Source organism: Rhinolophus sinicus, chromosome 17 (assembly GCF_057876585.1).
Source record: "Rhinolophus sinicus isolate RSI-liver-muscle chromosome 17, RSI-T2T, whole genome shotgun sequence".
Lineage (NCBI taxonomy): Eukaryota > Metazoa > Chordata > Mammalia > Chiroptera > Rhinolophidae > Rhinolophus > Rhinolophus sinicus.
Window position 1 is genome coordinate 89,462,516 of NC_142517.1, and position 12,603 is coordinate 89,475,118.

General features: G+C 35.1%; 1 pseudogene; it reads right to left on the minus strand.

Annotated features, from left to right (window-relative positions):
- Nucleotides 1-596: 596 nt before the first annotated feature.
- LOC141568046 (U6 spliceosomal RNA) lies at nucleotides 597-696 on the minus strand (annotated as a pseudogene).
- Between the last annotated feature and the right edge of the window lie 11,907 nt (nucleotides 697-12,603).

A 12,603-nucleotide genomic window follows, 5' to 3' on the forward strand; every position in this document is an offset into this window, starting at 1 on the left:
TCAGAACTCATATTATCAGTGTCTCAGTAAATCTATAAATTACCTTTATGAACCATCAGACAATGAATTTCAGAAATTGCCAAAAGATGGTATCTATCCATGCATCCCTACATGCAACAGTCTAAAACATTGAACCTGTTCGGGGAATTTTATTTTTCTTTTATTTTAACATTTTACTAAATCTCAACTTTGATTTCCAACTCCATGCTTGTTTATAAAGGAAATTTGGTAAACATAGAAAATATTAAAAAGAAGTTAAAAATTACCTTTATCTCCCTGCCTCACTCCTCCCTTGCCTAAAAGGTACATAACGTTAAAGTCCTTTTGTCCCTCATCTAATTTCATTTCTAAGAACTAAGCATTATCAATGGTTCAGAGGAGGTTTTTTCCAGGCTCTTTAATAAAATCTCAGTTGTATGATGTGTGGAAGAGTAAACTTTCATTGAAAATGCATTGACCTACGTATGTAATAGATACCTTTATTTTCTCACCATACCCCCTCTCCACACTTCTCAGATTCAATCTTGGTCCTAGTTCCTTCCTTGCCCTCTGCCTTCCAATTCAGTTCCCCTGCTGAAAACTATGGAACATCAAGGATGAATGTGCATGTCATCCTAGCAAATTCCTTGTGTAGGGGCCATGCTAATCTTCTCTGAATCTTTCCAAAATTAGTCCATGTGCTGCTGAAGCGAGCACAGGAGATTTACTTTATCATTAAGCCTCATAAGTCACCTTCACTTCATGGCAAACATATTTTTTTTTAAATATTTAATTTCATGTTTCGAAATAAACTTTAAAATATAGAGAAATCAAGGCTTTAAATGCAAGTCATTCATTCAATACTCATTTCAAAAATTATGTAAAAATAGCACATACTTTTCCCTGCCTTGTACGCGATGGTTCTCTTTGCTTGTACAGTCACAGAAGAAGATGACAGCCTCCTCCTCCCACAATGGTATCACAGATATTATAATTGTTTTAAGACAGATTTTACAGAGGAGGCTACACATAGTTTGTACTTTATGACTGTTTCTACACCAGTATGAGAGAATTGGGATTTATCATGATTGTTATGTTTATGTATTTTTTATTCTACAAAGAGCAAAGTAATTTGTCAACAGTTTAAAGGTGATGAATGTGATAACTAGATGAGTAGGAATCCTTTCTCAATGGAGATATATATATATATATATATATAGATAGATAGATAGATAGATAGATAGATAGATAGATAGATAAAATTATCACAATGTAAACTTTAAATATATTTCAATTTAATTTGTCAATTATACCTCATTAAGGATGAAAAACAACAAAAAACAGTTTTAATTGTGGAAAAATTATTGAAATGAGAATGGGAAATTATTAAGTGTCGCTTTTTATCACTAGGCATATATTCCTTGAGATTTCACATTAGTTAGACTGTTTATATTTATCTTATAAAATATTAAATTTAAGTGAAATATCTAAATACTTTAAATATACAGTCATTACAGATCCCCAGAACTAAAAATCTAAAAATCCATGCTAAATTGACTCTCATAGTAAATTGACTCTTGCAGTAAATTGACCTAGAAAAAGAAATTTCATGGCCTGGTGAAAATGTAGACCAGTGTGGAAGAAAATTAGCTTATTGAATACTGGAAGCATTGATTGTCATTATCTGTGCTTGCCAGCATTTTAAATATGAGGTAAGCTGCTTATGTTGCAGAGAGGTGAAGAATCCTTGGGTATAGTATATACTTCCTATAGTATAACACATAGCATATAGTATTACCTCTGTATGATGGTAATAGCAATATTAACTGCTTTCAAATGCATTTTTAACTTAGCATGTTACTATTTATAAAACATTCAATATCCTCCATCAGCAGTAAGACTTATTATTTTACCCACCCTGCCCCAAATGCTTTATTGCTAGAATTTCAAATTATATTGATGATAGTACATAAAAGTATTGAAAAAAAATCACAGATATTTAGAAAGTAACAATCTCAAGATGAGCTGTTTCTGCAGTTTTACATAAATAAACTGACTGGCAATATTACCAACATCTATACATTCTCTCATTTGAAAAGATGCAATCACAATATATACAGTGAACTGCTCTTGTGATGTTATGTAGTGTAACTTGTATCTCTACAATGATTGAATCTAAATGATGTAAGATATGTGGCCATCACACACTTTCTGAAATTCATCAAGAGCAATAATTCATTTTTCCCCATTGCCCTCCAATCAAGCAAACATTTACCCTATTTCACAGAAGATCATATTATCCTAATGTTTAACAGCAGCTGATATGTAAAATAATAGATTTGCAAATGGCCGAAGATAAATGGAAATATCCTGGAGATGACACTCAACTCTCAGACAATGATATTGGAAATGGGCTTTAAAAAATTAAAATGAAACAAACAAACAACGCTCTCAAGAAGTGACTCTACATTCATTCAAGTCAATTTCATACCTGCCACATGGTTTTTCTATGTGGAGTTTTCTTACATCGAACACTCTCATTTCATCATGTAAATAATTTTCTTACTTCAATTTAGCAAGCAGTCTACTCAAATGTGATGTTCTCAGAGTCATTTACTGATGATTTTCTGCCCCTTTACCCCTCACCCTTCTAGTCATCTACCTTGTTTTATTTTTCATCATGTTCTTTGTAAACCTGAACTTACATTATTTAATTCATGTATTGACTTGTGTATAGGTTTTCTCCACAACTAGAATGCAAGATGCAAGAATGCTGGGACTTGGCTTGTCAGCTGGATTTTTGGCAACTAGAAAATGGCTGACACATAGTAATCAGTCAATATATATTTAGTGAAGTAATGGATCTAAATCTAAAGCTGACTGTCCTCTAGTTTAACTTGTATAAATACAGATTCACTTATCTTGCCTTTGTGTCTTTTCTAGGGCATCATTTTCCATACTAAATAAGTCTAAGTATTCTTAAGTGGAACCACCAAACTAAAAATTCAGCTCTTATAAAAAAAATATATTCCACTTAGATTTTTATTTACAAAAGACATACATATGAGTTGGTAAAGTGCGAACTATGCAGGGGTAAAGAAAAGAGACACCCAGTGAAAATACTTGAGTGATCACACTCCCCATATATAATCACTGTTGACCGCTGTTTACTGTTCCTGATTTTTTTTCAACAGCAAGTAGTTTGAAATAAATAGCTAGAAATAACTATAGTCACCTTTTAAAGTGTACATTACTGTTTTTTAGCTGTCTTTGTATTCCTTGTTTTCATTTTTTTTTAAATTTGTACTAGTATGTAATATCATTTCTGTTAGGGATATTACAGAGTTCTAATATGGAATGAGCCTGGCCAGACTGACAATACAGAAAATAACGACGGACCCAGTTTTTGATCTACATTGACCAAATAAAAGGAGCTGTGGTGGTAACTCAATAGATTAGATAAATAACTATGAAGAACTGAGAGAGAGAGAGAGAGAGAGAGAGAGAGAGAGAGAGAGAGAGAGAGAGAGAGAGAAAGAGAGTGAGAGAAAGAGAAAGAGAGAGAGAGAGAGAGAGAAAGATTATGAGGAATTGACTAATGCGGTTATGGAGGCTGAGCAGTCCTATGATAAGCTGTCTACAAGCTGGAGATGACCTCAGAAACCAGTGATATAATTCCAGTCCAAATCTAAATGAAGGCCTGGGCACTGGGGAGCTGATGGTATATATCCCCGGTTAAGAGCAGGAGAAGAATGATGTCCCACCTCATAAAGGCAGGCAGGCAAAAAGGGGAAGTATTATTTTTTTCCTCTGCCTTTTGTTCTATTCAGGCTCTTCAGGGATTGGATGATGCCTGCCCACATTGGAGAGGGCAATCTGCTTTACTGAGTCTACAGATTCAAATGCTAATCTTATCCAGAAACACCCTCATAGACACACCCAGATGCAATGTTTAATCTGGGCACCCCTCAGCCTGTCAAGTTGACATCTAAAATTAATCATCAGAGGGCAATTTGAATTATTCAATCTGCTGATTAAATTGTTAATTTCATCCAGAAACACCCTTCCAGACACACCCAGAAATAATATTTAACTATCTGAGCACCCTGTGTCCCAGGCAAAACGACACATAAAATGAACCATCATGCTTTCATTTGATAAGTATCATATTGGCATTTATCTTCAATACCATGATATTTTCAAAATTCTAGGTCTAAATTGCAGACTTTAAAACTCATAGGAAATAAGATTTACCTCTCAGACGTACCAATGTCCTGCCTAATATATTTTGTTTATTTTGCTAGATCTGTGTCCTTCTCATAAAATTGATATCAAAATCTTCCATTCTCTTGGTGGTGGTGGTGGTGGTGGGAGGGGAACCTTGTTACCTAGAATATTATCTTACACTATGGCTCTGTTAAGATAGCCAAGGATGAATAGGTAGTCATCTAAACTCTATGGCTACAAGTGACATAAATCCTAATAACATTAGCTTAAGCAAAAAACAAACACAAAAAAAAAACAAAAAAACTATTAGTTAATCTAACTTGAAAGTCCGTGGTAGGGGGTTACTTCAGCCCACTTTTATCCAAGGGCTTAACTGATATTATCAGGATTATGTCTTCTTTCATCCAACACTCAACTCTTATTTTCTTTAGTTAAATCTTATTCTTGTTCTCCACACAGAGAAGCCAAGAGGGTCAAAAACATTTAGGCTTCCCCATAATTATATTGAGGATAAGGAGAAAAGAAAAGCGCAGTTTCTTCATAATCCTAACAACAGTCCTGCAATGACATAGAAAAAGCCCATCTTTGATTACATGCCCATCCTTCAGTCTCTCACTCTGCCTGATTGGCCAGTGACAGTGAAGGCATGGATGACTAATTAAACTATTCCACCACATGGGAAGAGGATGAATCGTAAAATGAAGGAGACTATGGACAGACAAAATGTAACAGATGTCCACTACAGAATAAACAAAATTACAGAATGTAATACAGGACATACTTACCTTGACAAGAATGTTATTGCGTTACCTACGATAACTAGGATAATTAGGATGAAGTGTCAAATGACAATCTGTAGCCTTCACAATCTACACAGTCGGGTCTTAACAAATAGTTACAGAACAAATAAACATATTACAGTAATAACGTTATCACCACTGGCAAAATTTCGAAGAGGATAATCTTCAGATTTTACAAAGCCAAAAGATCACTTCTCTGCTTTTCTATGATAGCTCATAATACTGTGTATCTAAGTGTTATATCAGCTCTTAAAAATTAACAATAGTTTAATGCTGATTAATTTCCAGTTTTTCTCCCCTACAGATGCATATTTTTTTTTCAGAATTACTTAGAGTCACAGCTGTGCTTATTGAGTGCATCCTTAGTTGTTTTCCCCCGTGTACCACCCTATACTTGTCGCTATTAAATTTCATACTGTTTTTTTATACATGAGGTCTCTAATTTGTCAAGGTCATTTTAAATTCTAGTTTAGGCTCCTAAGATCAGAACAGCTTGTCCCAACTTAATATTGTATTGGATGTGCCCTTAATTCCATTATCTAAGTCTTTAAAACACACACACACACACACACACACACACACACACACACACACACGTAAGTCATGTGAATTCCAAGTATGAACTGTACTACTACACTATTTGGTACTACAGAAAAGAGTTTATCATTTTGGGGGATTTGAACAGCAATTTAGTGTTAGGTGAACTAGAGCTAGCTTGCAAGTTCTCTATATCATATGATATTGTTTTCAGAGGAAAAAAATAATTCAGTGCAGTAAGGCAGGTAGATATGCACTATGTCTATGGAGTTATATAGATAAGAGTGTAGGATGACCAGGATTCTGAAACCTATCAGTGAAAATGAAATGCAAACATGAAGACCCAAAGGGAAGTTATGAGTTCTGTTCTGAAATCAGAAATTTGAGAATACAATGCTTAGAAAAAGATCCCAAGTTCGAGACAAAAGTGCAAGAACGTGATAATGAACTTAATGTGTTTTACATGTGTATTCCTAGTTTGCTCAGAGTAAATAAATTATTTTTTAGAATTTTGCTGGGCCTGAGCCCTCAGGTGGAGGCATTAGATACTACTGTCCAGAATGTGGGAAAGAGGGTTTGAGATCTAAGAAATTCTAGACTCATGGTTATATTTTTCTTGTGATTATTTGAGCTACATATATACAGATTGCTTTAACCAACCACCTTCATAGAATAAAATGATTCAATATACTACAAATAACACATATAGAGATACATGACTTTTCTAAGGACATAGAGCTTTTAAATAGAAAGAGAACAATAGTAAAATATGTTTTTTGCTGTACAGCAAATGTTAAATACGGCACATTTCCACAGCAGCTTTGTTACAGCCTTGTGAGGTATTGCTTACTCGATGGATAGCTTTGGCAAAAATGGTATATTAGCTATCTCCAAAAATGTCTCTATCATGTGAAATATACTTGGAAATTGAAAGAATCACATGTGGATTGCACCAATACATTTAGACAATTTTTAAAATTATTCAGTATAAAAATATCCCACTTATGATAATCACATTTATAGGATTGACTATCTTAGCAACTGGCATCTTAGGAATGAAGTCATCTAGAACTCTAAAAGTTGGTAATGAATTAGATGCTAGTTTTTCAGTAAAGGAATACGGGGGAGGAGAAAGCGATCTAATATTTATTGGCATTTTTTTTACATGAAATGCTTTTATAGTACCACATATAATCCTTAACGACCCTATAAAATATATCCAAGATGACTACCATTTTATAAATAAAAAATCTGAACTCAGAAAGTTTAAATAACTTGATCTAGTTACAAATGTAGTAGATTCCAGACCCATCTGACTTTAAAACTGGGGTATCTCCATTACACTTTTTTTTATCCCTTATCAAACACAAGCAAAGAAAGATATATGATTATTACTTCAAAATATGATTTATCCAATGTACAAAGAGTCCACAATGTGGAAATCCTGTTTAGAAAGAATTCAGCACCATAATCAGATCTACACCCCCCCAAAAAAAAAACAAAAAAAAAAAAAAAAAAAAAACTTGAGTCTTGGAGAATAAGAAAGAAGTGGGAAACTATAGAAGTTACTGGAATATCATCAAAGCAATATTTTGCCTCAGCATACATTAGAATATCTTTCTCTCTATTCCATAAAGTGAAAACCAACATTATTTTTTAAAGGTTTCTTAGTTGTCTCTAAAGACTTCCCAAGAAAAACTTTCCACAGGTTTTTCATGCAAAAGCTTTCTGTGCTTAAAACATATTTACAGAAATGGCATTATCAAATATCATTTGAAAATGTCAGTGCCTTTCCTTAGGCACACAAGGTTTCTATATTTTTCATTTTCCCACTTATGCTCCTATTATATCTATGGTACATATTATCCTTCTAACTCATAAACTAGATTCCATGCTTTCACTCCTGGCCTGCATTCCAAAAACCCTAGAGGGATTTTATCCTTACCGTATATTCTACTTTACACCATTTAAAAAGAAAAAAAAAATGTTTTACACTATACCTTTAGACCTTTCCAAAACATCATTTAATACCAATAAAAACAAAACTTTTATGCCTAAAATAATTACATAAGCAATTTTCAAATAACATATTTAACCGAAAATCCCAATTTGATAGTTCTGATCCATTCTTCCTCCATGAATGTGGTCATCGATCTTTGTTCCACATGAATAAAAACCATATCAGAATCAGTGTAACTCAGTATCAAAAATCAGAATGTTGTATATCTATTTAAACATGAACTATTTTTTTTCCATGTCTGCATAATTCTGATCACATCATTCTCTAGATTCTAAGATTCACTGATTTAAATGAGAGTGAATTTTGCTCACAGCTACCATGTGTTTTGGAAGAAACAGCCCGCAGCTAAAGTTGCCTTTTCTGCTGGCTTTACATATAGGAGGAATTGTAGAATTACAGCTGATTTTTAGCAACCTATACTTAACAATGGCTTGTTTATCAAAGTTTGTGTTTTTAAAGGGAATAAAGACTACTTTTTGTCACCACCTGGTGAAAGTTTTCATAAATAAGAAAGAATAAGACATCAGAGACCAAAACATTAGCTTTAGAGTTGATAAATGATAAACTATTTATGTTAGTCTGAAAGTTAAGGGGGCCTGCTAATTGAACCCCAGATTTCCATACTTATCTATACCAGCAAATACACTGCAGTATCAGGGACTAGTCTTCCCAAAGCAGGACTTGGGGTAGGGATTTAGGGGAGGGGGAGAAGCAGTAGTCAGTCTAAATTAGACACAAGAAAACAAGATCCTCATCAAAACAAAATGTCTTTTCCCTACGAGCCTTTCACTTCCAAAATGAAAAAAAAACAAGCTAATTACGTCAAAATTATTATTTCAAAAGTCACCCAACAGGTAGTTATGGTATTTCCCTTGAGATAGGAAAAGGCCAAGTGTTTCATAGTTATTGAGGCCTCTTCACAGGAAGAAAACCTTAGGAAAAAGATGTGTTCTTGCTAATTCCATTACTCTAATATGCCAGTTTTGTTTGATTTTATTGTTGTTCTTTTAACTACTGGGTGTCACCATTAATTGATAGCCAAACAGGGTTCTCACAATCTCCCTTTGCAAAAAGATAGACACTACTTTAGGACAGTGCTGCTCTCACCTTCATGATTCCAGGCTCCCAATCACACCACTATACTTTCCTTATTTACCTGGGATCGCTAAAGGATGTAAATAGATAAAAACACATTAATTGAATCAACTGCAAGTCTTCCCTATACTAAGGCTAAATAGCCATTCCTTATTCTATTTGCCAAGTTAATAATGTACATTCACTTAGTCCAATATAGTTCATCTGGTCCCTACAGTGAAATTGAAAGCAACATGCTCCAAGAACAACATAAATAGATACTGAAATAAAATGCCAATGACAAAGAGATGACCCAAATTTGAATATACTACCCTCCTATTATGAATTCCCAAAGGGAAAATTAAAATCACAAAGGTGAAGTCCCCTCACAAAGGAAAGTCCTCAGATGTCAAAACTCAGAGAAATGTTAAGTGCTTTGTCCTTGAAATACTATATTTCAAATAAATTCATGTAAAAGTTCACCCTCTCCAGCTTCATATTCTGTTCAGTCTCAGACAGATGGATCTTCCTGCCAGAGTTTTGTTCCTTCGATAGTTACAACCAGAACTATAATATCTCTCATGGAAAGGGGTGCAGTTCTTTACAGTCTTTGGAGTTGTACTGGCTTAATGCCAAGTCTAAGATGTGCCTCACTTTTATAGACTCCAAAGCGTTAGTAGTGCATAAATATTCTACAACCCATAATCCCAGCCTACCCAATGTCCAATAGAAGTTTCTCCTCCACATCTAGAATATCAAGTTTACCCCTGGCAAAACTTCGATCTCAGAATTCATTTTTCATGCTACAAGAGACTATATCAGCGGTTTGGTGTTAAGAGAGTCAAGGAGAGAGGATGTAGTAAAGCTTGAATTTAGTCTCCCTGGAACGACCTGGCCATAACTCATTCTGTGCCATGTCTCCAAAATTTTCTGAACCCAAACTCATTCCTATCACACGATTAATCATGGAGCTATAGTTCTTATATAAATTGTCATTTCCCCTTCCAGTCCTGCACTGCTGGCATTACTGACTTGATTACAGGTTCCATTTGGTGACATGGAGACCACATTCTCAGATAAACAGGTATTTTCATTTCTGGGGTAGTTCCACTGCTTCTTGCAGTGCAGTAGCCTAGGACTAAGCAACCTGCCTCCTCGATAATATTTATCCTCCCACTTTGGTTTCAACTAAAAAGACAGCCTTGGAAGCTGAGCCCATAGGGGGCTAATAAAAATCAACAGATGATGCATAGTCTTTCCTTTGCGTTAATATTACAAATTTTAAATAGCATTTCATTGTCGCTACATTTTCTTCAGTAAAGGACTAGGAATGGGCTGTTTTTCATTTCTTATTCTTTATTCAGTGTTTTTCTGTCCTCACATTTTAATCTTATATTCCAGACAACTCAAGTGAAATAAGAGAGCCTATCCAGCCCTACCATCTTAGGTCTGGAACTCATAGTTTAAAGCTAGAACCTCCATAGTACTGCTAGCACATGTGGAACACAGCTGACGCATGGTTTTAAAGTACAAATATTGTTCTGCCAACCAGTCCCTAAAAGGCCTGTGAAGATACTCTCCTCTCTATAATTGTATTTTTGCCTCAGCTGTGCCTGCTTACTAAGGCCTCTGTGATTTGCCAGCATCTGCCAAGACATCTGCTAAAGCCCTGGCTGCCAGCATATATAGCCTAAGTGTAGTTCAAGATCAAGCTGCAGCAGACTGCATCCTAACGTAGCCCACATTTGGCCAAGACCACCCATGCTTTTGCTGAGGCCCATGCGGCCCATGCTTTTGCTGTTACCCTCCCTTGCACCTGTCATCTGCCAAGGTGGCCTGTGAGCCAAAGCCTGCAGCTCAGTCCACAGAAGTCAAAACCCAATAGCACCACTGTAAATGCCCTCGAGACCCAAAATAAGGCCCTATACACACTAAGGTCAAAAGGCCCTACAACACAAGGGCCAAAGCCACTGTCCTCGCTCCATCAAACCCTACCCTTGTATATTTTCCCCAAAATCTTCATTGTATGGTTATCTTAGTGTTTCTTATCGCTGAACCTACTTAGAGTGGGGCCTTTGAGTGACTCAATGTTTATCATTTCTTTTTCAGCTTGATTCTAGGCCCTTTAATTGGTTCACTAGTTTTTATTTATTCTATTTATTATTTATTCATTCTATTTATTATTTATTTATTCTATTTGTTCTCAACTACTTATTGAGAAATAGATAACTCCTAAAGTACTTGGAAGTGAAATAGAAACCTCGATACTAATAAGACATAAGTTGCATGAGGTAGCTTGGTTAAGTATGTGTGTGTGTGTGTGTGTGTGTGAGTGTGGCGTATAGAGGAGAATGTTATCAGCTACTACTTAGTACATGGAGAAGCAGAACCCTAAAGACGTCTCTATCCAAAATGGAAAAAAAAAAGAAAAAGGTTTTAAGACAGTTAAGCATGACCAACTTATTCTTCCTGAATCCCCGAATTCCTCTGATGTAGAGGTAATAAGGGATGAAAAATGACAGGAATATGACAGTGATTGGGATCTGACAACAGCAAGGAAACATGTGGGATGCAATAAAAGCATACCATCTTACAAAGAAATTAAAAAATATTTTTTCTGAAATGTAGACATATTTTTCCCCATAAAAAGTGTCATATGTAACAGTTAATAATCTCCCTGGCTGGCCCATTTTAACTATGTTAAGTTAAAAAAAAATGTACCTCAAGCACAATAGTATAATGGAAAGCACCAGAGGAACTGTCATATACAACAGTCTTATTTAAAATAATGCATTCTAAAGTGCTTTGGATACCACAAAATCAATTTTTCCTTACTGTGGCTCTAACATTCCAGTGGGGTTGCCCCAGGCTTCTAGTACCTGTTCATAACACTTATGCAAGAAGGCTGGCTTTCCTATAAATAGGACGTAGCTCAGGGACAGGAGTGGAGATTCGTGTGGTGTGGTGATTCTGGGGAAATGATGTGTCAATGGGATGTGGAATAAATGGAGCTGAGAGGGTATGATCGGTTTCATGGAGGGCAAAAATATAGTGAATCGCGAGTGCTAGTCAGGTTGGGGTTTTTTTCATTCCTTCCCTTTGGATATTCCCATTTCTTTCTTTTAAAACTGTTCCTAACAGCATCCCAGTGAGCGGTGTGAAAGGAAGGAGAGTCAGGAACATATTACTATGATTAATATGGACTTTCCTTCCCTATATATCTATCTCCTTTTATTTAAGAAAACTGATGTACACGATTATCTGGAAGGTAGTTTCAAAGAAAAGAAAACATGAAAGGCAGTTTTCCAGTATTGCACCATCTTCTTCAGCTGCCATTATCTCCTGAATTAGTCACCACACTGGAGAAGTGTAGCTAACAATGTCTTCAATGTGGAGGGGATTTGAGGAGGAGGAATTTCTGACAGAAAAGAAAAAACTTCTTGGGGATATTTGATGGGCAGTTCATTTACTTGCCAGAAATGGGGATGTAATGACTGCAACAAACTATTTCCATTAAACTGTATTTTATAACATAAAATTTTGCCCAGGATGATTTACTAAAGTATATATAAAAAAGAAAGGATATACTTTCAGACCATTTCAAAGGGGAATTTTACAATAGCTATAATAGCAATGGTTTCACATGGAAACATGGCAACAGCTTTTAAAATTTGTGTGGTATTTTCAGGTGTTTTGTAAATTAGATTAGTATGGGACATATTTTTTAAAAATTAAAAACAGAAAACCAAACACTATTATTCAGATTCTTAGTTTTCTAAATATTTATATAACTATAATTTTGTATGGTGTCTTAGTTAAAAATAAACATTACTAAAGCATCCAACAAAGCGCCTTTAACACCTTTAATTACAAGCACTTCACATCAATGTAAGCCCGAGTCTGTTTTCACAATTTTGTCATATAAACTTTTCTGAAAAGCAAAAGAAAAGTTTCAATCTCATCTTA